This window comes from Haemaphysalis longicornis, unplaced genomic scaffold, assembly GCF_048455015.1.
Source record: "Haemaphysalis longicornis isolate Haplotype H1 unplaced genomic scaffold, Haemaphysalis longicornis Haplotype H1 scaffold_6, whole genome shotgun sequence".
Taxonomy (NCBI): Eukaryota; Metazoa; Arthropoda; class Arachnida; order Ixodida; family Ixodidae; genus Haemaphysalis; species Haemaphysalis longicornis.
The window spans coordinates 116,209,660-116,237,147 of NW_027526407.1; positions in this window are offsets into that span (position 1 = coordinate 116,209,660).

A 27,488-nucleotide genomic window follows, 5' to 3' on the forward strand; every position below is an offset into this window, starting at 1 on the left:
TGCAGTTTTTGGGGGGAAAACTGCATCGATTGGGACGACACAAATTCCTCCAGAGCATCCGTCAAACTTACTGTCAGTATCAGTTGAAGGCATTTTGGTTAACGCGTTGGTAGACACTGGGGCAAGTGTCACGATTATCCATTCTGATTTGTGTGAAAGACTACGAAAAGTTAAAACTCCATACGAGGGCCCTCTATTGCATGGAGCTAACAAGGCGTCCATACGACCGTCAGGACAGTGCACAGTTCGCGTTTCTATTGAAGGAGTTTGTCACCACATCCAGTGTGCCGTGCTTTCCCCGTGCCCTTACTTGCTTATTCTTGGCTGGGACTTCCTGTCGTCGACGTCTGCGATAATTTCTTGCCGCTCGCCCAGTATCAGCCTCACGAACACAGAACATTCTGCCCTCCCTGAAACTTGTTCCCTTCGTCTCGTGTTGACTGACGACTATGTTGTGCCTCCGCGCCACGAGCACGTCCTGTCGGTTTCTGCTGGAACAGCTATTAACGGTGACATGCTAGCCATCCCTTCTGGCCGTCTCCTTTCTCGAGGCATCGCCGTTGCTACCTGCCTCATCCGGTTTTCCCGCGGCCGCGCACTAATTCCTGTACAGAACACTACACCAGACCCAGTTCTACTTCCGGAAGGCTGCACAATCGCTTCTGTGTCCGACAACGAAATCACCATTCTTCCCAGCAGTTCCGCCGCAGCTCGTCCCTGCCCTTTGCCGAAACCAACCTCTCCTCAGCCTTCTCTCGCCCACACTATCAGCTCCGACCTTACACAAGCTGAGGCTCTCGCAGTATTGGAAATTTTAAACAAGCATCGGGGCTCCTTTGATTCCCATTCCAAGCCTTTCACCCAAACAACAACAGCCACGCATCGAATTAAAACGGATGGGGACACCATTGTTCGCCGCCGTCCGTATCGTGTCTCTTCCTCGGAAAGGAAGATAATTGAGGAAAATGTGACAGACATGCTCAAACGCAACGTTATTCGGCCATCATCCAGTCCATGGTCCTCTCCAGTTGTATTGGTAGAAAAAAAAGACGGCTCCGTGAGATTTTGCGTGGACTATCGGGGCTTAAACAAAATTACCCGCAAAGATGTGTATCCCATGCCGCGAATAGATGACGCACTCGACTGCTTACAAGGAGCCGAATACTTTTCAAGCCTGGACCTCCGTTCAGGCTATTGGCAAATTCCCATGCATGAGTCCGACAAGGAGAAGACAGCGTTTGCCACTCCCGACGGTCTATATGTATTTAATGTCATGCCGTTCGGGCTCTGCAATGCTCCCGCCACTTTTGAGCGGATGATGGATACGGTTCTTCGAGGACTCAAATGGAAAATTTGCTTTGGTTATCTTGACGATATCGTTGTCTTTTCGTCGACGTTTCATGACCATCTAAGGCGTCTCGATGCAGTCCTCACGTGCCTCTCCAAAGCCGGACTTCAGCTGAACTCGAAAAAATGCCGCTTTGCTAGTAAAACGATCAAAGTGCTCGGTCACGTTGTCAGCAAAGAAGGCATACGACCCGACCCTGACAAAGTCTCTGCAGTGCTCCACTTTCCCCGACCGCTTCAAGTTAAGGAGCTTCGGAGTTTCCTGGGGCTAGCGTCGTATTTCCGTCGGTTCATCCGGAACTTTGCTACTATTGCATCCCCTCTGAACCAACTCCTACAGGCGGGAACACCTTACGTTTGGTCGAGTGAGTGCCAACATGCTTTTGAAGCGCTTAAATCCGCTCTCACTTCTGGACCAGTGCTCAGTCATTTCGACGATAGAAAGCCAATCATACTTCACACCGACGCAAGTGGTCATGGAATAGGTGCTGTCGTGCTTCAGAGCGATGCCCATCTTAAAGAGCGGCCTGTTGCCTACGCAAGCCGCTCACTCACACCGGCTGAGAGAAATTACACCATAACTGAGCAGTAGTGTCTTGCCGTCGTTTGGGCTATACAAAAGTTTCGGCCATACCTGCACGGTCGCCACTTCACAGTGGTGACCGACCATCATGCACTTTGCTGGCAGTCCTCACTCAAAAACTTGTCTGGACGCCTGGGCCGCTGGATACTACGGCTCCAGCAGTATAACTTTACTGTCACCTACAAGTCAGGCAAGAAACACATTGACGCCGACGCCCTGTCTCGGTGTCCATTGGCCTCCCCTTCGTCTTCAGTTGTTCCGGAGCTCCCACCTGCAAAGTGTTCTCTCGCACCCATTACCTCTGAAAGCGTCGTCGGACTTTCCGATTTGCCATCTTTGCAACGTGCTGACCCCTATTGTGGCCCCATCATTGATGATCGTTGGATGTTTATGGCGCAAGGCCAACTGGGGCAAAGAGCGCCACAACAATAGTCGATGATAGGGGTGAAACCTTAAACACTAAGTAAAATCAGCAAAAACAAAAGTAAAATCACAACACGACAATGAGCATGGCTGGTGTATAGGACCAGATTTCATGATGCGTGATAGGAAATGAGGTTTAAAAACTTGACGTCGGACAAATACTCAAACGCACGTTTCACGGAAACAATGGCATCATCACCTAGGAAAAACGATGGATGTAGGGGGAGATGTTGTCTGTAGAGTTCTCGGAAGTGTTTGTGTCGTGTTGTGTGAAGTGCCTTGCATGTGATTAGTATGTGCACTACGGATAGGGCCTCTCCGCACCTGCCGCACTGGGGTCTAGGAGATCCCGTCAGCAGATACGAGTGCGTCGCATGGGTGTGCCCTATCCGTAGCCTTGCCAAGGCGACTTCTGTGTGTCTGTTGTGTGAGTCAGTTGTGTACCGTCCCAAGTGTGGCTTTATTACGTGTAGTTTGTTGTCTGTCTGTTCGTCCCAGTGTGTTTGCCATGTTCTGCGCAGGTGCTGTTTTATGTGAGGCTTGAGGTCTGTATATGGTACGCTTGTTATGTCGACAGTGTTCCTGAGTGCAGCAGCACCGGCCCTCTCATCCGCCAACTCGTTCCCAGCGATCCCAGCGTGTCCTGGGACCCAGCAGAGGAGCAGCCGATGCTTCTCCGCATACACCGACATGATAGTGTTGAATACAAGATTAATTATGTGGTTTTTGGGGGGTTTATGCGATGATAATGCGCGAACAACACTCAAAGAATCTGTGTAGATGATAGAATTGGGAATTTGATTTTCAAGGATATGTCGTACAATCAGTAAAATTCCGTACGCCTCTGCTGAAAAAATTGTTGTGTGCACGCTCATGGTTCTGGCTGCATTGAAATTTGGACCATGAGCAGCGCACGACACCATAGTGGAGGTTTTAGAAGCGTCACTGTAGAATTCAGCACGTGGGTATTTGAACTGCAAAGAAAGAAAGTGCTGAAGTATTGCAGCTCGCGGTACCCGATTTTTGTCAAGCTTTATAAAAGAAAGGTCACAGGACACAGGGCGAACTTGCCAAGGCGGCAAAATGTTTAAAGAGGATGACCTGTACACGTCTAAAAACGAAGCACTCAGATCCGAGGCTCGCTCTCTCGCTCGAAGTGAAAGAGGCGGAGTAATGGACGGGCGATTTACAAACAGCACAGATGTGGATGTATCGTTAAGGACAGGATAAAAAGGGTGGTTATTCTGAGATGAAATTTTAAAAGCATAAAGCAAGTCCATGTACGTTCGCTGGTTCTCAAGGCTCCACTTATTACATTCAACATATAGACTCTCGACAGGGCTGGTGCGAAAAGCACCCGACGCAAGCCGTAGCCCCAAGTGTAGTACTGGGTCAAGCATTCGCAATGCTGTTTTACTCGCCGACCCATATACCACACTGCCATAGTCCAAACGAGACCCAACCAAAGCAGTATACAAGCGCAGCAGGAGTTCTTTATCGGAACCATAGGATTGGTGTGAGAGAACCTTAAGGATATTCATTGTTTTAAGACATTTTTGTTTTAGTTGTTTCACATGAGAAATAAAGGAAAGTTTTTCATCAAGAATTATACCGAGGAACTTGTGTTCTTTTTTGACCGGAATCGAGACACCATTCAGTTTGATGTCTGGATCTGGCCTGATCCCACGCCTTTTGGAAAACACAACACAAGTGCTCTTGACTGGGTTCAGCTTAAAACCGTTCTGATCTGCCCAGCCTGCTAGTTTGTTGACACCAAGCTGGACTTGGCGTTCGCAGATTGACATATTGCATGATTTAAAAGAAATTTGCACATCATCTACATAAATTGTACAGGAAATGGTTCGTGGCAACGCCTTTCGAAGTGAGTTCATCTTGACAATGAACAATGTGCAGCTCAAAACGCCGCCTTGAGGCACGCCGTTTACCTGCAGGAAAACATTTGAAAGGGCAGTGCCAACTCTCACACGAAAGGTTCGCTCCGCCAGGTAGCTACGAAGTGTATAAAACATATTTCCCGAGACACCGAAGGCTTTTAGGTCGCAAAGTATCCCGTATCGCCAAGCGGTATCGTAGGCTTTCTCGAGATCAAAAAAGACCGTAGCACAAAACTGTTTGTGGACAAAGGCATCCTTTATATACGACTCAAGGGCGACGAGTTGGTCGTTTGTGGATCGCCCCACCCTGAAGCCGGCCTGGCAGCTCTCGAGAAGACCATTATATTCTAAGAAGTACACGAGTCTCCTGTTAATCATCTTCTCGAGAAGCTTGCACAGGCAGCTTGTGAGGGCGATGGGTCGGTAACTGGCGGGAGAAGACGGGTCCTTACCCTCCTTCAAGAACGCCACTACAATAGCCTCCCTCCAAGATTTCGGAATGTGCCCCGAAAGCCATATGTTGTTGTATAAGTGTAGGAGTGTTTCAAGAGTATCTGGGTGTAGGTGTTGTATCATTGTGTATGTAATCTGATCTGCGCCTGGAGCTGAAGGTTTACATGTGCTCAGGGCAGCCTTCAGCTCATAAAGAGTAAATTCAGAGTTGTAACCAGATTTTGACCTGTTATTATCATGTAAGGACTTCTTTTCACAAGTGGTTTTATGTCTCAGGAAAGTGTTTGTGTGGTGTGCAGAGCTGGAAACGTGTTGAAAGTGTTGTGCAAGTGTGTTAGCCTGGTCTTCCAGTGTGTCCCCTGTTGTACTAACCAGGGGCAGGCTGTGTGTCTGTTGTCCTTTTAGTTTTCGTATTCGTGTCCAGACTTTATGTGTGTCTGTGTACGAGTTAATAGATGTAAGGAAGGTGCGCCAACTCTCTCGTTTTGCCTCACGGCGCACACGTTTTCCTAACGCCTTGGCCCGTTTGAACAAAATAAGGTTGCCCGACGTGGGGTACCGTCGAAGGATACCCCACGCCTTGTTCTGGGCCTCTCGCGCCCGCCTACAGTCCTCATTCCACCACGGCCTCCTCTGATTGCGCGGAGCACCAGAGGCGTGGGGAATGGACTTCTCAGCGGCGTCGAGGATGTGCGCCGTGAGGAGTTGGGTAGCTTCTTCAACGTGTAGGTGTTCAATGGATGTGTGGTGTAGTTTAGATGTTTCTGTAAATGTACTCCAGTTCGCTCTATCATCATTGAACCTGTTATGGGAAGATGGACTGCTCGGGCCTTTACCTAAGTATGTTAATGTGGTTGGGAAGTGGTCACTGCCATATGGGTTAGTGCCAACGTCCCATTCTAGAGATGGAAAGAGTACTGCAGAGCCAATCGCCAAATCGAGGTGTGAATAACTATTGTGTCCTATATTATGGTATGTAGGCTTGTTTGTATTGAATAGACATGCTCCCGAAGATGTTAGATATTTTTCGATAAGGCGACCTCGGGCATCTGTGCGAGCAGAGCCCCAAAGAGAGTTATGTGCGTTGAGGTCGCCTAAAAGAATGAAAGGTGTGGGTAGCTGATCCATAAGGCCCTCGAAATCCGAGCTCAAGAGCTGGAAATCAGGAGGGATGTAAACTGAGCATAGAGTTATTAGCCTATTGAAAATTATGGTACGAATGGCAACAGCCTCAAGGACGGTCTGTAACAGGATAGAATGACACGCCAAGGACTTTTGGGCAATGATGGCCACACCCCCGGAAGATGTACCACCACCAACCCTGTCCTTCCTAAATACCTGGTAACTATTCAAAAAGTTTGTATGTCTGGAATTTAAGTGTGTTTCTTGTACACACATGACACTTGGCTGATTGGAATGCAGTAACTCATAAACATCATCAAGATTTTTAAGAAGGCCTCTGCAGTTCCATTGTATGATATTTTCTCTTCCCATTATTGAAGTTTAGATCTACTGGAGTATGTGTGTGTTTACGTGTCGGCTTTCGGGGCTTGTACTCTTGGAAGGGGCTTTTTCATTTTGTCTACTGACCTGGACGCCGGAGCCCGTTCCTTCCGCTGTGGTGCATGCCGGAACGGCTCGACGTCTAGGTCGTCATCTGAGGGCAAGGGGGTGCCCAGCGGACTGGGCCCCCTAGACTTGGACTGGGCACCCTTTGCGGTGCCCTTCGTTTTGGCCGCGACCGCCGAGGGCGTCAGGAGCGCCCCGGGTGGCACAGGCGGTGCGGCGGAGGTGGGAACTGCTGCGGTTTCCTCCAGCTCCATCTCCTCCGGGCCCTCGCAGGCGCTTCGGGCCGGTGGAGAGGAGGAAACAGTGGGTGCAGCAGCATCCCCACAAGACGTGGTTGCCACCAGAGCCGCTGCTGGCTCAGCGAGCGGTGCGGAGGCGGGTTGGGCTGCCTGAGGCAACCCAGAGGGGGGCGGGGGCGGGACCAAGTCCGACTCGTGGTACTGGGTCCCCGCCGAAACAAGACGCCGCTCCGCCCCCCGGCGAGCTGCGTCGGTGTACCTCCCCAGGGGGAAAGAGGCGAACCTCTTTCGCGCCTCGGGGAAGGAGATGTTCTCGGTTACTTTTACGTGAATTATCTTCTTCTCCTGGTGAAACTTCTCACAGCTGCGGGACCATGCCGCGTGCGGCCCCTGACAGTTTGCGCAGGTGAAGGTGGTGGAGTCACAATTTTCAGTGGGGTGGTCGTGCGCGGCGCATTTTGCGCAGGTCTGTTTGCCGCGGCAAGAAGTCGTAGCGTGCCCGAACCGCTGGCACTTGTAGCAGCGGCGCGGGTTAGGTATGTACGGACGTACACCACACCTAATGAAACCAGCATTGATGTGCTCAGGAAGTTTTGAACTGCTGAATGTTAAGACTACGTGCTTTGTTGGTATTTCTACATTGTCGCGACGGATGGTGATTCTCCTGACAGCTGTTACGCCCTGATCCTTCAGGCCTTCCAGAAGGTCGGCCTCTGTTTCACTTAGCAGATCTGGCTGAGATATCACCCCCTGCGAGCTGTTGAGGCTGCGGTGGGGTGTGACAGTGATGTCCAGATCTGCCATGCGGGTTTGGGTCAGGAGATTTGTGGCTTGCTGCTGCGTCTTGACTTCAACCAACACTTCGCCTGTTCGTAGTTTTTTCGCTTCGAAAGATTTGCCAATGATTCCTTCAAGGAACTTGGAGACGAGGAATACAGATTGGGAGGAGACGGGTTTGGATTTGTCTATTGATTCGAGGACCAAAAAACGGGGATAGTTGTCATGTTTTGGAACGTTGATAATTGGTAGGGATGGAAAGGAAACTTCGGTGCGGCCCCTTTTCGGGGGCCGATCACGTCTGGGGGGGGGTTTCGAAAATGTCATATGATACATTGAAAAGCAGGGAGACTGGGGTACTTTCTTCTTTGACCTTACCCTGGTAGCCAAAGAGGTCCCGGAGCTCCCTGCCTGGTAGACAGACAGGGAGCCCATCCGCCGGAGCTTGACCTGGGCTCCGACGGCCACCGTTCGTGGTTTCTAACCCTCCACCTATAAACACATTGCCACGGTTGGATCCAGCGTATGTTTGGGGGCTCGGGGTCCGCGGTATCGCCAGTACCGTCACCAAGATTACTCAAGGTGCCCCGTGCGGGGGTGGCCCCATCATTGATCGGTTGACCGGCCGCGTCCCACCTCCAAACAGCCGTGCTCGCCGTCAATTGCAAAATTTCCAGCTACACCAAAGCGTGCTTTACCGGCGCAATTATCACCCTAATGGACACAAGTGGGTCCCAGTCGTCCCTCGTTCTCTCCGCCAATCAATTTTGGAAGCGTATCACGACGCAGCAACCGCTGGGCATCTTGGCTTCGAAACGACGTACGACCGCATTCGTGGTCGCTACTTTTGGCCTGGCCTCTCGGCGAGTGTGGCTAAATACGTTGGAACCTGCTCTTCTTGTCAGCACCGTAAGCGACTGACAACCACACCTGCCGGCTTGCTGCAGCCTCTGCCCTGTCCAGTTGCGCCCTTCGACACTATTGGGATTGACTTGTACGGGCCTTTGCCGTCGACACAGTCCGGATACCGGTGGATTGTTACGGCGGTGGACCACCTGACTCGGTACGCCGAAACAGCACCAATACGCTCCGGTACAGCCATAGAAGTGGCCGACTTTGTCTTGCGTCACATAATTTCGCGCCATGGAGCACCACGCGTCCTCCTCAGCGATCGCGGCAAGACTTTCCTCTCCAGCGTACTCCAAGAGCTTCTACGTGCTTCCGACACCGTTCACAAAACAACCTCTGGCTATCATCCCCAGACGAACGGATTAACCGAAAGATTTCATAGAACCCTCTCGGACATGATTTCTATGTACATCAGCCCTGACCATCGAAATTGGGACCTAATCCTCCCATTCGTCACCTTTGCCTACAATACTGCAGTACAACGAACAACTGGATGCTCTCCGTTCTTTCTCGTATTTGGTCGCTCACCTTCCTCAATATTCGACCCAACTTTCTCCTCTGCACCGGTTTCCCCTGATACACCACTTCAGGAGCAGTATATTTCAAGGCTCGCCCATTGCCGCCAGCTGGCTCAGTCCCGCACAGCAGCTCATCAGGAACTCTGCAAAGTTCCGTACGACTCCTCCCATCGCCCTGTTCGCTTTCGACCGGGAGAAGAGGTGCTTCTTTGGACTCCTGTTCGAATTCCTGGCCTTTGCGAAAAATTTCTGCACCGCTTTATGGGCCCCTACGTAATCGTCGAAGAAACGTCCCCGGTGAATTACCGCGTCACTCCAGTGGACCGTTCCCCAGATCGCCGCCGTCGTGGCACGGAAATTGTTCACGTCTCGCGACTGAAACCGTTCCAGCGCCGTTCCCCACAATAACTTGCGGCCCGGAGGCCGCTTCCGCCGGTGGGGGGGAAATTAGTGTGAGCATTCGCGACCACACTCCCGGAGGTGGAGAACTCCAGAGGACAATTCCCGCACCTCGTCTTCATCTGTACATACTCATCAGCACCAGCCATGCGGTACTGTTACTTCATCTTCTACGGACATGATCATCATCATCGTGTGTTCTGCGGTGCTTGCGGCTCGAACGCCTCAGTAAACGCCGTTCCTAGCCCTTGTCTCTCAAGATATATATATATATATATATAGATATACAGTCAAACCCGGATAGTGCGAATTATGCTATATATCGAGCAAAAATAATTCAGTTACGGAAATACATGGGAAACATATTCCTTATAACGCAGTTCACATCTGATATGTCGAACTCTGCGCGCTAGAATGGCCGCCGAAATGCGTTGTCTCGGAGCGGCGATTGAGATGTGGATTGGGCACGACCACGGGGCAAGAATTGCATTGCGCCTCACACGGAGCGACATGCCGCCCGACACTTTCCGTAACTGTTTTCGACGGGCGGGACTCACGACGGAATCCGTGCAGTCAGCGACTCCTGACCAAGACAGCAGCATCGGTGAACTGGGGGAAGAGCTCCCCCGCATTCCCGAGGATGTCGCGAGTGAAAGCCGTCCGAGGCTGATAATGAAGCGCTTTCGGCAGTCAATGTGCTCCGCCAATGCTTCTTAGATTTTGGAGGACGCGGACTCGAGCTGGCGCAAACAATGTTTCGTGTAGAGAATGCTATGCTAGTTGAAGCCGCCAAAACAAAAGTGAAAACAAAAATCACCGCTTTTTTCTTTGCAAAGTAGGCAGTTCAGGCGAAAAGTAGCTTTAATACTTCCAATAAGTGGGATATTTTGGGTATGGTCACGGCTACTTTACTGTGTTCGTTTTTGCATGCGGGGATGGTGGAGTTAAGGAGGGGGAGGGGGGCTAACGGGGATTGCGAACTTGTAACGATAAGTTCGTTATAGGCTGGTTCGGCTATATCGAACTATTGGATATATCGAACTAATAGCGGTGCATATTGCTATTCGATATCAACGGGTTTGACTGTATATTCAAATCGTATTTGTGGTTTTTGTAGCATCTTTAGCGAACGAATTCATAGAGCATTTTACCAATATACATTGACACCAGGAACTAGATAACACTCCATCTAGAGTAGTGCCTTTTTAAAGCCAGTAGTAACGTGTGTGAATATAATGGGCAAATTAAAGCTCAACAGAGTATTTGAGATCACCTAGGACACTTTATATCCACCCTTTTGAAATTATTTGCTAGCATTAATAATAAGAGAGGCCTTAGCCCTGCGGTAGACCTGAGAAGGCTGAAGATGATGATTGGGAGAATGATATACTGTGCCTCGTCTCGTTCGCTGTGTGAAAGCGTGAGTGAATAAATTTTAAGGATTCCTCAGTGTAAGGAGGATTTCTTACCAAAGCATTTACTGCCTCAAGCAGTAGCGCTTTACAACATAGCATTTTATTTGCTATTTACAGGGCAGCTGCTAATCACAATAGTTCAGTATTTATGTCTGTATTGTTTCGAATAGAACATTAAAAAGTGCAAATGCGGGCAATTTCCTTGGAAGCACGAACACAAACGAAATAAAACAGGTCAGACGCACCTCAACGTGTGTACCGCAACGTTACTGAGGGTACATTTGACCGTAAAACAACATTGGGGCGAATGAAAGCGTTTTACAGAAATCTCAGGTCATCTCACACACCTGACACTCCTGACGCGGTTCCGAATTTAATGACGCCATGTACAAGCGCTCACATGATAAGTTTATAGAAAACGCGTCACTGCGAAAATAAAATGTGTTCCTAAGCAACCCCACTTAGAGTATTGTTTGAAGAATCGTGAGGACAGAGCTCGTAAACCTCGTGTTGGCAGCACGTAAAGTTCAATGCACCCTAAATATGAAGAAAAGCAGGTGTTACAAAACTATACGAAATACGCTCAGATGCGTTGTTGTCCTTCAGTTTTTTTTTTTACAGAAATTGCACAATGCGCGCTTCTTGGCTTATTGCTACTGCATAGCTGAGGAGCGAAGCGCAAACGATTGCATGAATGACGATGGAGTACAACAGAGAAAAGTGCTTGTCTTCGTTGTCCGCCTTCACTCTTGGCGTAATCTTTTGCGAGTACTTCTCAGCCAAGAATTCAAGGGCAGGTCACTGGTCTATTATAAAAAAAGCCTTCACACTGTGGCTGTCTTGATCATGATCCTTCAGGGACAAGAGAGCAGGAGCACTCTAAAAGATATATTTTTTTACTTTGTCACTGCAGCTTGTTTCCTCTTTTACAATGCGCTACGTGACCACACGGTACGCCGTCGAATCAACGACTAATGTTTGCATTTAAAACCTATACATAACACCAGTTAATTGATGACGCACTATATCAGAGTTTCTTTTTATTTGGACGCAAGAGTACACGAGGAACATGAGAATTTTCGGCACTGCGATGGTAATTCAAAAAAGACGTGAATATTGACTTTAAATAAATTAGGGTTTGTAATGTCACGACGTAGCTCCCATCACCGTATCTCAAGTCGTTGCTGTGCCAAATGGAGCAAGCAGACGAGGGGAATAAAGACGCGTAGCAGGAGCCGAGTATAAGTATTATCTTGTATGTATTTTTTTATGTTCTCTTATTAAAAATAGTGTATAAATTCCAATAAATCAATAAAATAGGCTGCTTAGTAAAAGGTATCTTCCTTTAGTGAGATCAGAAGCGACTGTTTTTGTTCTTTTTAATTAATTTGGAGGACAACCGATAGATGCACGCTTTTTTTCCTCTTTCTACACGTCTTCAAAGATGACATGTCGTATGTATTTAAAAGAGTGCCATGCGGCTTGTTCTAGATGAATGGAAGGGCTCCTAAACATAAGGGGCCGCAGCGATGTTTAGGTAAATATACAGTAATAACCTGTGTGCGTACTTAAAAAAATTACAGAATTGAAGCCTGGTAACGAGAGTCTTAAAATGGCAGCCTAAAAAACACAAGAATTCATTTTACTAACACGTCGCCGTGGTTGCAGTAAGGACCACGCTTAAATTAGCTACACTGTTTCTCAAAAACTAATAAGTCGCCCATCATATATCGAGAAAATTACTCTAGTAGGACTTTTGCATTCGTCGCCATTAAGGCTTTTTTCAAAGCGTAAACATAAAAATAGTGTTCCGAAAAACTTTTGCTGCCCAAACTGTGACTTTGAGGGCTCAGATCTATTCGGTTGAACGGCCATTAATCTGGTGCTTCCTGCTTTTAAATGAGCAATTACCGGGAAAGAAGCTGCAGTAGTGCGAATGTGCAAAAGAGCGTCCCTTGGAACCAAATTATACCGCCAACGATAAGCTAACTTAATTTGCTGTCTTATTCAACATGAGTAAATGGATCATAAATGGTTCTATCATTTGGAGAAATTCAAATATAACTTATGTTTAAACAAACCTCAAATAATTAATGACACACGTCAAGGGAGGATAATAATTGCTTCTGAAAATAAAGTGTCCGGAATCAGTCTACATAGCACGAAGAAGCATTTAGTACATGTTCGGGAATAAACCAATGTAGGTTTCTTGATCTTTGCTTTGACAAAAGTTTTTTGACCAGTCTGAATTGCCTTTGTTAAGCTCTGGCGACATTCTTCTTGCCGTTCATTTAGAAAGAAGATAAATTATACAGACGTTTTACGTAAGGTCTTCTGGTTCGTCGCCACTGAAATGAAATATTCGTACTTTTAAGGAGAAGAACGTTTCGCTGTAAAAGCCAGTGCCAGTACGTAATCTCCAATTAGCTGTAGAACCATCGAACACACTTGATCCCTCCACGTTGTGCCTCTAGATTCCAATCAGCTCCTCTGTTGACGGCCTGTTTGGACTAGGAACATTTTCGGGGTGGCGCCTATTTTGTTTGCAGTCCAGAAAGTTTCACGCACAGCTGACAGTTCTTCGTAAAACTAGAATTCTTATGACTGCGCAGAAACGTAGACTAGTATTTGCACCAAAACATACTGGGTGCAATAGAAGGGTCTACGCAGAACATGTTCAAAAATTCGATATGTTATATTGGCTTTCTATGCAGGAAAACCATGCCTCAGCATAAACAAAACTTTGGAGAATTTCAATAAACAATCGATAATAACGACTAGTCAGCTGCACGAATGTGCAAATGTCCTGGATTGAAGCACCAGAGGCATACAGCTATAATTCCATAGACTTCTGCTCATATCCCAACAATGCTTAATCTAAAAATCATAGTGAATCTAAAAATCACACCTAAGTGGTCTCCGACCTTAAAAACATCAAAACAAGTCAGCAAAAAAATTTTTGCCTCAATCAGAAAAGTGGCCGCCGCGGCCGGCGATCGAACCCGCGTCCTCGTGCTCAGCAGCACAACAGCTTAGCCACTGAGCTACCGCGCCGGGAGTGATGTGAAGCTGAATCCTTAGGGAGAGATGTTTCGTTTAGCAGAAGAAGGTTCGGAACTTTTAACAAGCCATATAGGTGAAAATAACAACACCTCAACAAATTTATTTAGTTATCTGAATAATGCGCGCAGTGCTGGCTCGTGCAGCTCATTCGTCAGCCGTGGTGTCATGGCAGCACCATATAGCACATTTAAGTTGTCGACGGCGAATTGTAATGCCGTTCTCATAATATTCGCGATTTATGGCGAATATAAACAACGCGTAAAAACCTAAGTCAGTGTTTCCAAATATTCCGGTCACCTATTCCTGTAAGTATTTTTCCTGCCAGTTATTATTGCTTGGAAAAGAAATAATTGCAATTGATGTGGAAATGACTGAAAGAAGTGTTCATTTTTATGCCGACAGTGGACGCGAAACATCGATCGAATTACACGCAACGACATTATATTCAGGCCTTCTATAAAAAGGCCTGAATGGCATTATAAAAAGGCCATTAGAGCCGGCATACAACGCATTCACTCATTGTCCACACAGCTATTTACGGCACTGGTGCTCTCCCTTCTATTGAAAAGATACGCGAGAGAACATCGCAAAACATTGGAAGAGAGGATTGATGAGGCAGATACTGTTGAGTTTCGTGCTTGCAAAACAAGCAATACACTAAAATAAAAATTTATGAGCCTATAAGATCTGTTTAGGAGAGGGACCGGTGATGCGTTCGGTTCATAAGATTTCGAATACAGAGGTGAACTCTTCACCGAGATTGCGTTGCGACTTGATCAAGTATCCTGACCTGATTTATGATCGGTAATTTTTAAAATCGAGTTGGGAGAAGGGGGTAAGAGTGGTACCTGGTCATGTTGGAAAATAAAGCACGGCAACTTCAAGAAGAATATTACCAGGGGCACTGTTAGGGCTGTTAGGTCCGCGTGGATCGTCAACCGAAAATTCTGTTCTGCGACGTGAAGAGGGCTAAAGTGCTATGCTAAGAAGTGTTATTGGCGAGTTGGCAAGGAACACGTCAATAGGTGTCGGCAGTGTGCCCCTCAAGTTAGGAAATTCCTCCCACGGTTGAAATTAAAATAGGTTCCTTGCTTTATGAAATGGCTGTCAATCCGAATGCACTTTTATGGCATTCAGGGAGCAGCGCCGTTTGTTTAGGCTAGTAGCGTGGCGTTGGCTTTCGAATTGGGCGGGTTTCAAGTTGATTTTGCTTTCGCTCTTTGGCATTTCGGATTCTGAAGTTTAGGATGGTGGATAGTGGACTTTATTAAAAACAGTTGACATGAAGAAAAAGTAACTTTTATATCATCTTTCACTGAAGAAAGGGGAGTACTAAGGCAAGCAAAGTTAAAGCCAGTGATGACCACCAGCTCCGCTTCTTCCTCCGTCTGCGCATCTCAAAGGATAAGGTGGCAGAATTTTTTAAATGCCCCGCATATTTGAAAAACTGGTAAATACCCGCCGTGCTGAAGTGCGGCCTGCAAGCCTTCTGGTTATAAAGGGGACTCAAGAGCATTAAAATTCCAACTAAATAACAGAATCTTGTCTAGAAAAAGCAAGTGTGCAGTCAAGTTTTTTTATACACTTCGTGCTTTCCTTAGCAAGGATGATTGTTCGATTGGGGGGTTTAACGCAGCGAATCTGCGTCTCCTACGAGCTGCGCCAGAATGTAGGGCTTCGGAATTATTTTGGCCTCTTGGGAAACTTTAACGTGCACCAAAATTTCGACGCAACGGCGTTCTCGCTTTTCGCATACAGCACAAAAGTAGCCATCACGGCCCTGATCCAACCGCTTTATTAGGCCAAACAACACAAGGCTTTAGCTACTGAGCCATCATGGCGGTTCTTTTAACAGGGTTTTCTGAAACTCCAGCAAACGTCGAAGAGAGCAGTAAAAAGATTACGCCCCCAAACTGTCTTGTGTATCCCTGGGACACTTGCGGAAATTTACATGGGCATGACAGTCGCTTTTTGGAGCGTTGGGTCATTAAGAGGCAATGACCATTCCAGAGGCTTTAAATATTCAGCACATACGTTCTTGTCTTGCGGAGGGCCCCGATCGCACCACAACATCTGGGAAATTGCGCCCCCCCCCCCCCCCGCCACCCCCTCATCGCGTTTTTTTTTCTGGCACAACGACCTGTTCAGGACAGTTACTGCAGCCTGCAATAATAAACCTCTAGCTTTTGCCCCTGAGCTTTTTGGTCGAGGTTTTTTGTTGACCAGCACAAGAAATCAGCAGGCAAACACATAAAAACCTTCACAATAGAGATATTTGCGAATCCAACGTACAGGTTCCAATTCAAGTTGTAGCGAAAAAAAACGAAACATCGAAGAAACGTTAAACATATCAGTCACTCATGTGAACAAGTAAATTGGAGCAGCTTTTCCTGACAATGGCCGTTATGAGGTGGAACGGTGATCACTAAGGAGACTCCATCCGAAGTTATTTGTTATGAATTTCGTTACCCACCGGTTTACCGCTATACTATGGTCAACTTTAAGTATCGGTTTAAAGCCAACGTGCCGACTTGTCATGGCTAGACACGGATTTGATTCCATGCAGCGAAGCCATTCAGGGTCCTGCCACGGTGGCTCAATGGCTAAGGAGTTGTGCGGCTGAGCTGAAAGACGCGGTTCACGCCCGGCCGCGGTAAGTGCGTATTTTATTAGGTCAAAGAGTGAAAACGCGCGCTAGTTCGAGATTACGGCGTACATTAAAGATTGTAAGGTGGTCAAAACTAATCCAGTCCTTAACTACGGCGCGCCTCATGGCCTGTGTCGCATCGGCGCGTTAAGCATCGTAACCAATCAATGTATTGTCACGAAGACAAGGACGACGCAGTTGTCTTGAAGGAGAAACAAGTTTATTGGAGTGAACTTGTGCTCCCCTAACAACTCAAAAGAATACAGACGCGGCGAAGCAGCGGTCAACAAAGTGACTTGCGTCGGCGAGCGTCGCGGAATCGAATTCCGCGGCGTCTGCTGTGCAGGCTTTTATCTTTCGGCGCGAGAATTTCTGGAACCGTCGATTCACATCCAGAACATTGTAGATCACAGAAGAATATTCTGGGCTAGCGGCGTTAGGGCGAAACACTCTGCTTATCTGAATGAGATAGCCCTTGCGGCATAAAAATAAAGGATGGAACACGCGCTTCGCATGGGACACAGATAACAGAGCCGGGTGTGGCCGGGCATTAAAAACAAACAATAAATATACAAACCCTTGCATGGTTCGCGGCATTACCCCCCCTCTAAGAGTGCATCGACCCGATGTAAAATAAAACGACAGTCCGAACAAACAGCCACAACAAAGCAACAACAAAAAGAGTTCGTCATCTTGCGAGGTACGGTTTGAGGCGAACCACGTGGACGACTTCGGGTCGCGTGCGTCGTCGTCATGTGCCGGGATCACCACTGGGGATCACTTCGTGGGTTAATTGGCCAACACGTCGTAGAATCTGGTAGGGTCTGAAATACCGTCGCAGAAGCTTCTCACTGAGTCCGCGGCGTCTCACCCTGGGTACTCACCCTTTATACTCCCTACGACATCTGGAAGCCGCCGAGCCAGTCCAACCAGAGAAAGCCGCCGACTGCAAGGATTGCTAACTGAGTTCGGTGTTATGCCAGAAGGGCCCAAGAGAAGAAACACTGCAACCAACACCATGGTGCAAGAAACAACGTCGCCAATCGTCCTGCAGCAGCCCCGGGAACCGCCATCGTTCCGTGGAGCCCCCGCTGAAGACCCCGAGGAATGGTTGGAGAAGCTGGAGCGCGTGCGGACCTTCAACAGGTGGGACGATGAAGAAACCTTCCGGCATGTTTTCTTTTACTTGGAGGATGCAGCTCGAACTTGGTTCGAGAAACACGAGAGCGCCTTGACCGACTTGACGCAATTCAAAAGCGAGTTCCTTAGGGCCTCCACCAGATGTCACGAAGACAAGGACGACGCAGTTGTCTTGAAGAAGAAACAAGTTTATTGGAGCGAACTTGTGCTCCCCTAACAACTCAAAAGAATACAGAGGCGGCGAAGCAGCGGTCAACAAAGTGACTTTCGTCGGCGAGCGTCGCGGAATCGAATGCCGCGGCATCTGCTGTGCAGGCTTTTATCTTTTGGCGCGAGAGTTTTTTTAACCGTCGATTCACATCCAGAACATTGTAGATCACAGAAGATTATTCTGGGCTAGCGGCGTTAGGGCGAAACACTCTGCTTATCTGAATGAGATAGCCCGTGTGGCATAAAAATAACGGATAGAACACGCGCTTCGCATGGGACACAGATAACAGAGCCGGGTGCAGCCGGGAATTAAAAACAAACATTAAATAAACAAACCCCTACATGGTTCGCGGCAGTATTTATTGTGGCTGTAGCCGTAAAAAGATATCACATCTACTCTGGGCTTACTTAACCAAAAGCGCCGTAAGAAACAATTTCTGACGTTTTTTGCGTCATCACTGATATAAAGCATGGCCATTCATACATTGTGAATCTCTCCATACTTACGTAGCGCCGCTCATCCGTCGCTATGAACGCTCGGCACAAGAACCAGACATGCAATTGCTTCGTATTAACACTTCTGTTACCTCTACTGCTTTCAACATTTTCTTTTCATATTCAAAAACACTGTACCCCGTAGGCTTTCCCAAACACACCGGCCATACCTTCTTATCGCTACCCTTCGACTAGATCGTTGGCTGGCACGTTTACCAGAGGCGGTTTCTGTTCGCTCCTTTGGCTGGTATGGATGGCCGGCTGTACCCAGGGTGTCCTAAGCCGAGGAGACACCTTGCTGGTTTTTAGTGACCATAATCACCACGTACGGGGCACAACTTGTTATTCTCTGTATATATCTCTTCACCATCGTACTAAGATTGACGTCTTGGATATTGGCGATCTGCGGAAGGAACGCCTTTCACGTAATAACAAAAGGTCATTCTTGTAATTACACCTGAGGAGTTTAAACCTCACAAGCCTTATGAGGTATTTGTGTTCTCTGCTTTCTTCAAAGAGGGCAGCGTGATTCATTGCAATACAAAATAACTGATGTCAGCTGCTTGCAGTGCGGCGTTGTCTTTCAGAAACTTTCGGGCCAACTTAAACCACACCAGCATAGACGGATAAAACCGCAGAGATGCCGCGTACCTTCGCCAAGATTTCGCAACTTCTGCTGTTGAGGAAATATGCTACAAAACAAATTCTAAGTGCTGCCTCAACGGCCTTCTAAACCAATCATATCGCTCCTTGCAAAAAACTTTTTGCTGATTTACCATTGCGCGTAAACACTGGACAAAGCAAGATGGACTGAAATTGAGCGGAGGTGGAGGGAATTTTATTAGGTGAAGACTACATTACAATCGTTTAATTTTGTTCTTTGCAGCAGTGGGATGCCTCCCTGTTCAGGTATCACTGGGCTGCTGAGGCCAGGTGGCCACTGATCGACTAGCTGAAGCTGTTGCTTTGGTGTGGGTTGGACAGCACTACGGCCTACTACTCGTAGTAGTGCATTGCGAGTAGCGAGGGTTGCATGTGGGCGCAGGGCCACACTATACTGGACAGTGTGCAAGGAATGGGGTAATATTTGGGTATAGTGGGATATCACGTAGGGTGAATTGCATTCATAAGAGTGCCGGGGGGGGTAATTATCCGTCTGAAGCCGTCGATAGTCTGCTCGTTCCTTTTTGTGAGTTTATGGGGGGCAGTGCATGGGTAAGGTGGAGACACTGATAAGAACAATATATGCGGGTAAATTAGCAACGGATTGTCATGGGTGTCTTCCGATGGTGGCGCCACAGTGGAAGTCAATTACGGTAGCCATGCGTGGGTGGCAACGTGGGGCACCTTCCTCAACTTCATATAGCTGTGTACTGGTGACCAGAACGATATGTCGCTGATAGTGGAGCGGATGTGTGATTTATTGGGGCGGGAAGGGCGAGGAGGCCGGAATTACCACTCTTTGTAATAGCATCGGTGCAAAAAACAGGGGCGTGCTTTAGTTTAAACATGGGCTGGTGTCTCTAACAAGGATTTCGTAAAGTTGACCAATCGAAAGCGTGATTCCCGAGCCTCTACCTTTGTATATTTCTACCTGTATTTGTTGTTTAGTGAATATATAAATATGGATTCGATTCCTCTTTTTTGTTCTTCTACCATCTCTGAGAGACCAATTTGTAGAGCCTCGTCATTATGACCATTGACACCAGGACCTAGATAACTGCACCTACGGTTGTAGCTCTTTAAGACCAATGGTTATGAGTGCGAATAAAATGGGCAATGGGAGGATCACTAGTCAGTAAGAGAACGCCCAAGCACGGAGAACATCACCCATTTATAAAAATTCGTTCGTTTTGTTCGGTGTGTAAGATCCTAACGTGGGAAATCTGTGCGCCAGTCACTCTAGGTGACTTTTCTTCCGAAAGCCTTTACTGGTGAAAAGAGGTATCTCTACAAAAAGGCAGTTGCATTATCTGCTCTGTACTGGGTAGCTGGTAACCGGTACAGTGGAGTATTTATGCCAGTATTGTTTTGGATATAAAAGGTAAAGCGCGAATACGGGCAATTTTATCGGAAGAATGAATACCAGCTAATTAAAACGGGTAAGGAATGCCTGAACGCCTGATTCGAAACGTACCATTGACGGTATATCAACAGGAGGTCTTCGAGGCCGACTCAAATCCGTCCTTCCTACCCCAACTCATCGAAGCCACCAAAAAATGTAGTTGAAAAGGTCCCGGGAGTCGAACCAGGGCCCTTTACCCCTTAAACCAGCAAGCTAACCACACTGCCACCTCAAAGTCCGGAAGGGTACGGGCTTAACAGCGGCTTTGTACAATATCATGTGCGGTCAAATAGGAAGACCAAAAACACCTTCAGAGGTAGTAATCAAATTCTGGTACTTGCTAACGCAGCCGTCATTTTGAGAGATCGGAAAGCGCGTGGACGAAACGTTCCGGACCTGCCAGTCACGGACAACTTTCAGTGGCTAGTTCACAAATAAATGTTCGGGGATGGCATATAGAGAGGAACAGTGGCGCCTTAATAAACTTGCAAGGGCACTTCGGTCGGCTCAACCTTCACGGAACAAATAATTATTTTTATAAGACTTATATATTGTAAGCGACTATAAACTAGAGTAGCAAACTACAAACTAGAAGCGAACCACAAACTAGAGTAGAAGATACCATACTGCAAATAAAGAAAACGAAGTTGCTTGGGAAGGCAATGTAATTAAGCGAAATAAGAATCGGTGGACCCCCAGCCTGACAGAGTCGACACCTTCAGGCAGGTCTAGAAAAAGAAGGATGCCAATTACTTAATAGAAGGAAGAAAAAAGAAATTGTCAAGCAAAGAATGAACTTGAGAGGGCTCGGGACAGGAGTGGTTGGAAGTCGACCGGAAATTGCCCCGACCTGCAAGTGGACCTACTGGCCGGCTGCTGAAAATAGCGACGCAATAGCCGGGTCTCCAGCAAATGGAGAGCGGCAGCCAGCTCTCCTGTTTCTCCAGCGTTCCACCACTATTACAAGCCGCGTAAGTTTTATTGGCAAATAAACAACTTTGAAGTGCGTAGACCATTCTGCAGAATTCTCAGGTATTCTCACACATTTAACATTATTGATGCAATTGCGAATTTATAGACACCCTGTACGAGCGATCAACTGCCAAGTTTACAAGAAACACGTCAGTCAGAAAGTGCTCTTTGAAACCCCACCTAGAGTACTTTTTGCAGAATGCATGAGGATTGTGCTCCTCAACATTGTGTCGGCAACATTCAAAATACAATGCACCTTAAACAACAGGCAAGGTAGGAATTACTAAAACTATACGCAATGCGGTGAGATAATTGGTAGCGGGGCAAATCGTCTACAAAAAATCAAACGCAGGTCGCTGGACAATTCTAAAATTCACGTTTACGGATCTTCAACTCAATCTGTTTGTTAACAAGGGAGTCATAGCGCTCCCAAAACGCCAAAATTTTTTGTATTGCATAGTGACCCTTATTTTGTCTTTAACATTACGCTACCTGACAACAATGTATGCTTTTCAGTCATTTAGATTTTGCTTTACATTTCAGACTTAAATACAACAGTTTATGTATGACCTAATATATGAGCGTTTGTAGTTATTTCTAAGCAATACTGCGACAGGGTAATCAGCATTTTCCTGACTTGAATGGTAACAAAAACGACCTCAGTATTGGCTTTATATAAATTAGAAAACCTAATGTCACCACCGACTTCCCAGCACTCAATCTCAAGTCGTTATTTTTCAAGGCTTTTCTGTGCAAACTAGCGAAAGCAGATCAAGGGAGTCATTTGCATTGTTTAAACACAACCGTGGAGTATGTAGCGGAATACCCTCGACACACCAACGCAAGCGGCTCCCGCGAGATGGCGCTTTTCGTTTCTCTCCGGTCTGCTGCCGGCTCGTCGACAGCACGCATTTTGTGGGGGTCATTCCCCCGTCCTGTTCAAAGGCCGCCTTTCGAGGGAAAACTTAACTTGTTTTCCGGCCGGCTCCTGGCATCAGTCCTGGCGCCGTTGCCATCAGCTCGCTTGGGTGGCCTTTTTTTTCTCTCTCTTGAAGGACGTGCGGGTTTCCTTTGTTTCCGTCATCAGAGAACGCTCTCGGGGTTCGCATCTATTGAAAATAAAGAGTGTTGTCTTGAAACTAAAAACCAGCTCCACGTCTGCTTTCTCCTACCCTTCATCAGCCGACATTCCGGCCTGCTAGAAAATTGGTGACCCGAACAACGCTCTAACGAACATGCCGCCATGAGCTCCGACGACATCACTGCTGCCTCCACGCCTGCAGTCTCCAGCATAGAACTGAAGCCATTAAATTTTTGGCATAAAAATCCAAGAGTTTGGTTGACCGAAGTGGAAGCCCGTTTTCAACTCAGGCACATCACCTTGGAGTCGGCGAAGTGCCTTCATGTCGCCGCAGCCCTGCCCCAAGAAATCGCCGACACTATCGACGACAATTATGTTTTACCCCTCCCCCACAAGCGGAATACGACACCCTCATAAACACGGTGCTGGACCGCCTCGAGCTGCCTGAAGAAAGCAGAATTCAGCAGCTGTTATGTCGGAAAGAGCTGGGCGACCAACAACCTTTCCAACTGCTGCACCGGAAGCGGCAACTACACGGTGTGCACGTGCGTCAGGATACCAGCTCCCCCTTCTTTGTGAACTTTTTCTGCAACGGTTGCCCCAGTCGGTGCGCGTGGTTCTCGCGGGTTCAGGTGAGACGACCCTTGATCGACTGGCGCAACTGACCGATCGTTTCACAGAATACCCTACTCCAAACTTCGCGCCAATAGCTGCAGCAAGAACACAGCAACAACCAGATCGACTGTCGCGCCTTGAGGAGGAAGTGCAACAACGTACCGAGACCATACAGCAACTTTTGCTGTCTGGCACTTCCTAATAGAACCACCAACGAGGCAACCGATCCCTTTCAAGACAGCCAAGTTCTTCCCAGAGGAGCCAGTCCCGGGATAGGACGGAGTTGGCTGGTACTACCACTGTTTCCGCACGGGTGCTAGCCGCTGCGCTCAACCTCGCTCGTTTCAGGGAAACGCTCCGGCCAGTCGTTAATGGCATCTTACGATATCGGCCCTCCAACCAGCCGCCTGTTTTAGATGCAGAGCATCTCTTGCTCGGGGGATGTCACTTGTCCGTGCCCCGTCCGCAGCGCCTCTGGTGTTGATTTTGGCAGGATGCCACTACGGATTGGTGAACCAAAGTGTCCATCACAAGATATCTTCGCATTGAACCACCGTCGTCATCTTCCCGCAGGGGAACCGCTGAAGAAGAAGGAGAAGAAGACAAAGCTGCGAAGAGGAGGGTGTGTACGTTGCTCTCAGCCAGCGCACCAACGTCAACAACCTTTACCTCACAAACTCTGACGGAGACTACCGATTCTACCACAGAGACGACAACATCGACAAGAACATGATGGACGAGTTTCGGCGCCTCGAGAACCACCGCGTAGTCACCATCAAACAACAGTACCTGCGTGCCTTTGCCACCCGTGTGGACCTGGACGCGGAAGTACGTCTGGCGCTACTAAACACCAGATCACTCAACATTAACGGCAACACAATGGAACCACACAGAACCACCTATTTCGCATCCTCAATGGGTGCCCCACGGGAAGATGGTGTAAGTTCTACTTCGTAGTCGACCACTAAGCAACTAGCGCCTGCTAGTCGAAGCGGGTACGGAAATCTCTATTGTTCCGGCAAGCCCCGAGGATCGTCGAAGTAGCAAGAACATATCGTCGCTGCAGGCGATGAACAACACTGCCATCGCTACGTATGGATTCCGCTCGCTGTCAATAGACGTCGGGCTCAGGCGCCTGTTTCGCTGGGTCTTTGTGGTAGCGGACGTTACTTTTGCCGTATTCGGAGCAGACTTTCTCAGCCACTTCAACCTGGATGTGAGCGTACATAACCGTTGCCTCAATGATAACAACACATCCCTCAAAGTAAATCATTTGGAGTGAAACATCTGCTCAGCTGGCATCTGCGCCTTCCAGCCAGTATCTGCCTCTTGCCACATCCTGGCCGAATTCCCTTCTCTCAACAAGCCCCGCAACACGGAACAGCCAGTAGAGCAAAACATGACTCACCCCATCATCACCACCGGGCCGCCAATCACCGCCCGGCCACGACGGCTGTCCAGCAACGGGCTTCAAGCTGCATGCAGTGAGTTAGAGCATATGCTGCAGCTGGGAATTATTCGCCCTTGGTCTAGCAACCATTCATCGCCTCTGCACATGATGCCTAATACGACGGGGACGACTGGTGCCCGGGCGGTGACTACAGAGCCTTGAACGCATCGACAACACCGGGCCAGTATCCTGTGCCACACATTCACGATTGTAGTGCGCGGCTGGCAGGTACAAAAATAGACAGCAAGATCAACCACGTAGTGGCATACATCAAGTCCCCGTCGAACCGGAGGACATACCAAAAACAGCTTAACAACTCCATTCGGCCTGTTTGAGTTTGTCCGTATGGCCTACGGCTTGAAAAATGCCACACAGACCTGTCAAAGGTTCATGAAGGAGGTCACCCGGGATCTTTGTTTCATTTTTGTCTACCTGAATTACATTTTGGTGGCCAGCAGAACTTCTACCGAACATGAACAACACCTCTGCCAGCTGATTCAGCGTCTTGATTAGCACAGTCTGGTGTTGAAACCTCAAAGGTTCGTGCTTGGTGTCGAGGCTCTTAACTTCCTCCGCCACCACATCACTGCTGAAGGCATTATGTCATTATAATCGAGGGTGGAATTCATCAAGAAGTTTACTGCTCCAACCCTCTCTCCGCAAGCTGAGAGTTCCGTGGGCTCTTGAACTTCAACGGCGGTTCATTATGTCTTGCACTCGAGTACTCCAGCCATTGACCGACCTGCTGCGCCAAGCCGACCAAAAGGCACTAGAAATTTGTTGGTCTCACGAACACCAGAACGCTTTCCGGAAAGCTAAGGACGAGTTTGCCGCGGCTACCCTTCTCATTCATACACTGCCTGAAGCTCCTACATGCCTCATGGTGGACGCCTCCTCCACACCGGTCGGAGCAGTGCTGCAGGAACAGGAGGGTGCACAGAGAAAGCCACTGGGCTTCTTTTCGAAATGCCTGAAGCCTGCAGAATTAGGGTAAAGCACTTTTGGAAGGGAGATGCTCGCAATCTATTGTTCCATTAAGCATTCCCGCTACTTCCACGAAGGTCGTGAGTTTTACATCTTGACAGACAACAGGGCCCTCACCTACGTATTCAACAACAGTTCCTTCTACAAAACACGGAAACATCGTCAGCTCTCATCCATCTCTGAGTTTTCTACAGACATCCGCCACGTTCCCCAGGTCGAAAACAAAGCAGCCGATGCCTTGTCTCGCGTTAACGCTTCCGGCGCAAAAGTCGTTGACTTCGAGGCGATGGCCACAGCTGAGCGGGCAGGAGACTGAGTTGACGAGACTGAAAGGTGGGGGATCTTCACTCGTGCTTTCTGAGTTAGCACTTCCCTACGTCCAGAGAGCGATAACCAGCGATACCTCCCAGGCAACCCCAAGACATTTCGTCCCACTGAATTTTCGCCGAGTGGTATTTGAAACTTTCCACTCGATCTGCCACCCAGGTGTCCGCGCCACCCAGTGGCTGATAAGAGAACGCTTCGTTGGGCCCGCAGTCAACGCGGACGTGCGAGGTTGGGCTTGGGAATGTGAAACGTGTAAGCTAGTGAACGTGACTCGTCAAACTCGTGCAGCACTACAGGAATGTCGGACTCTTGAATCGCGCTTTGACCACATTCACCTCGACCTGATGGGACCACTACCGCCCTGCCAAGGTTTCAGGTACCTGCTCACAAGAATTGACACATACAGCCGACGGCCCGAAGCCATACCAATTCCGGACGTATCAGCTGAGACGGTCATGCAGGCCTTCATTCAGATATGGGTGTCCCGATTTGGCTGCCCCGCCCGCATAACAATTGAACGGAGACGGCGATTCCAGAGCAACGTTTTTCCGCGCTTTCGACCATACTCGGCACGAGGCTGCACGATACAACCGCCTACCACCCCGCCAGCAACGGAATGGTTGAACGCTTGCACAGCCGCCTGAAAGCTGCACTTACAGCGAAACTCGATCACCAGCACTGGGTGCAAGCGCTCCCGCTCGTTCTTCTTGGCCTACGCTCAACCGTGAAGGAATACTACAGCTTCAGCGCAGTAAAAATGCCGTACGGCTCAACAGTGAGCCTCCCGGAACAAGTTTTTTCCGAACAGACACTTTGCACCCCAGCAGCCTCCGACCATTCTGAGAAGCAGCGCGCATGGCTACCGCAACTAATGCCAAAAGCACCTCACATCGCCCGCAACAGAAAGGTTTTCATGTTTCCCGACATGGACTCCGCTACTCATGTGTTTGTGCGACACGACGCAACGAAGCCGCCCTTCAATCCGCCGTACGATGGCCCTTTTAAATTTTGGATGGCGTAATAACAAGACTATCACAATCAGATTCTACGACGTGCCACTCAACTTACCTACGAGGTGATTCCCGATGGTGATTCCGGAACATCACGACGACGCACGCGGCCCGAAGTCGTCAACGTGATTCGCTTGAAACCTTGCTATGCAAGATGACGGAACTTTTTGTCATTTGTTCGGACTATCTTTCCATTTATATCGTGTCGATGCACTCTCAGAGGGGGGGGGGGTAATGCCACGAATCATTATTGGTTTGTTTATTTATTGTTTGTTTGTTTACTGCCCGGCCACGCTCGGCTCTGTAGTGTGTGTCCCAAGCGAAGCGCGTCTTCTATTCTTTATTTTTATTCCGCACGGGCTATCTTATTCAAATAAGCAGACTGTTTCGCCCTAACCTCACTAGTCCTGAATAATCTTCTTTGGTCAACAATGTTCTGGATGTAAATCGACGGTTCCAGAAACACTCGCGCAGAGCAGACGCCGCGGCATTCGAATCGTCAGAACTCGCCTGCACATGTCACTTTGTTGACTGCTGCTTCGCCGCTTGTGTATTCTTTGAGTTGTTAGGGGAGCACAAGCTCGCTCCAAAAAACGTTTCTTTGAAGACAACTGCGTCGTCTTTGTCATCGTAACAATATCTATTAGGCTTCGGTTTTCATTACTGAACTGCTCACTCGCCAAAGGACGGAAACAATGTTTTTTTTCGGAATAGAAGCAGAGGATGAGTCTAGCAGCTTCCGCTACTACATGCTGCCCTAACTAGGCGCCAACTTTCGGCGCTCATTGGCGTCATGACGCTCTACTTCGCTTCACATCTCCTAGACCACAGCCCCATCTGAATGGACAAGTTAGAGGAAACGATAAAGGCGCGTTCATACAGCTGCCCAGGCATGATTTCAT